Raw genomic sequence first — 2,533 nt, 5'->3', positions numbered from 1 at the left:
GAACAGGATAACCCCTAAAAAAGAAAGAAAAACCCCCAAAAAACATAGATCCACCCCAAAACCACACTAAACCTACCTGATGTTCTCCAAATCCCAAAGTCCACTCCCAACAAACTTAAAACACATTAGGAAATCAACAAAACGCAACGGAAACCCAAAACACGTCAAAAACACCACAAAAAAAAGCGGGATCACCCCCAAAACCGAAAGAAAACCCTAAAAGCCGTTGATCCACCCCAAAAGTCCCCCTAAACCTACCTGATGTTCTCCAATACCCACAATTTACCCGTTTTCACCATGATGAACAACAAGAACCCAACAAAAACCAACGGAGACCCCAAAACACCTCAAAAACACCCCAAAAAAGAACTGAATCAGAAGAAAAAACACCAAAAACTATGAATTTCCCCGCAAAACCACCCTAAACTCACCTGATCTTCTTCAAAACCCACAATCCACTCCCATTTCCCTTAAGGACCAACGAGAATCCAACTAAAACCCAACGGAGACCCCAAACAAGTCAAAAACACCCCAAACAAGAACGGAATCACCCCCAAAACTGGAAGAAAATCCCCAAAAAACATAGATCCACCCCAAAACCACACTAAACCTACCTGATGTTCTCCAAAACACGCAAGTTAAACTTTTCCAACAGGATGAAACACAAGAACCCAACAAAACCCAACAGAGACCCCAAAACATGTCAAAAACACCCCAAAAAAGAACGGGATCACCCCAAAACTGGAAGAAAATCCCCAAAAAGCATGGATCCAATCCCAAAACCACCCTAAACCTACCTGATCTTCTCCAAATCCCAAAGTCCACTCCCAACCACCATAAAACCCATTAGGAACTCAACAAAACGCAACAGAAACCCCAAAACACCTCAAATCACCCCAAAAGCAAACCGGATCAGAAGAAAATACGTGATTTAACCCCAAGAAAACCCTTAAACCTACCTGATCTTCTCCAAATCCAAAATCCACTCCCACCCACCATAAAACCCATTAGGAACTCAACAAAACGCAACGGAAACCCCAAAACACGTCAAAAACACCCCAAAAAAGAACTGGATCAGAAGAAAAAAAAAACCAAAACTATGGCATTTCCCTCCCAAATCACCCTAAACTCACCTGATCTTCTTCAAAACCCACAATCCACTCCCATTTAGCTTAACGACCAACGAGAACCCAACAAAACCCAACGGAGACCCCAAAAACGTCAAAAACACCCCAAAAAAGAACTGGTTCAACCCCAACAATGAAAGAAAACCCCAAAAGACATAGATCCACACCAAAAATCCCCCTAAACCAACCTGAAGTTCTCCAAAACCCACAATTTACACTTTTCCACATTGATGACCATGGAAAACCCAACGAAACCCAACGGAGACCACAAAACACGTCAAAAAAAAAAAAAAAAAAAAAAAAAAAAAAAAGAAAGGGATCACCCGCAAAATTGGAAGAAAATCCTTCAAAATCATAGATCCACCCCAAAACCACCCTAAACCTACCTGATGATCTCCAAAACCCACAATTTACAATTTTCCAACATGATGACCATGGAAAACCAAACGAAACCCAACGGAGACCCCCAAACACCTCAAAAATTTCCCAAAAAAGAACGGGACCACCCCAAGAAACAGAAGAAAACACCAAAAAACATGACTCTGCCCCAAAAGTCCCCCTAAACCTACCTGATGTTCTCCAAAACCCACAATTTACACTTTTTCACCATGATGACCAACAAGAACCCAACTAAAACCCAACGGAGACCCCAAAACACGTCATAAACACCCCAAAAAAGAACAGGATCACCCAAAAAAAACAGAAGAAAAGACCAAATACCATGAATCCACCCCAAAATTCCCCTAAACCTACCTGAAGTTCTCCAAAACCCACAATTTACAATTTTCCACCACCATGACCACGGAAAACCCAAGGAATACCAACGGAGACCCCAAAACACGTCAAAAACACCCCAAAAAAGAACGGGATCACCCCCAAAAACAAAAGAAAATCCCCCAAAACCATAGATCCAATCCCAAAACCAACCTAAACCTACCTGATGTTCTCCAAAACCAACAATTTACCCTTTTCCACCATGATGACCACGGAAAACGCAACGAAACCCAATGGAGACCCCAAAACACGTCAAAAACACCCCCAAAATGAATTGGATCACCCCCCCCCAAAAAAAAAAAAAAACAGAAGAAAACCCCATATATCATGAATCCACCCCAAAAGTTCCAAAACTGGAAGAAAATTCCCCCCCCCCAAAAATTTACAATTTTCACCATGATGACCAACATGAACCAAACGAAAACCCAAAAGGAGACACCAAAACACGTCAAAAACACCCCAAAAAAGAAAGGGATCACCCATAAACTGGAAGAAAATCCCCAAAAAGCACAGATCCAATCCCAAAACCAGCCTAAACCTACCTGATGTTCTCCAAAACCCACAAATTTACCCTTTTCCACCATGATGACAACGGAAAACCCAACGAAACCCAACGAAGAACCCAAAACACG

This window comes from Aythya ferina (assembly GCF_964211825.1).
Source record: "Aythya ferina genome assembly, contig: HAP1_SCAFFOLD_109, whole genome shotgun sequence".
Taxonomy (NCBI): domain Eukaryota; kingdom Metazoa; phylum Chordata; class Aves; order Anseriformes; family Anatidae; genus Aythya; species Aythya ferina.
The sequence above is the reverse complement of the archived record's forward strand: the minus strand, read 5'-3'. Positions refer to the sequence as shown.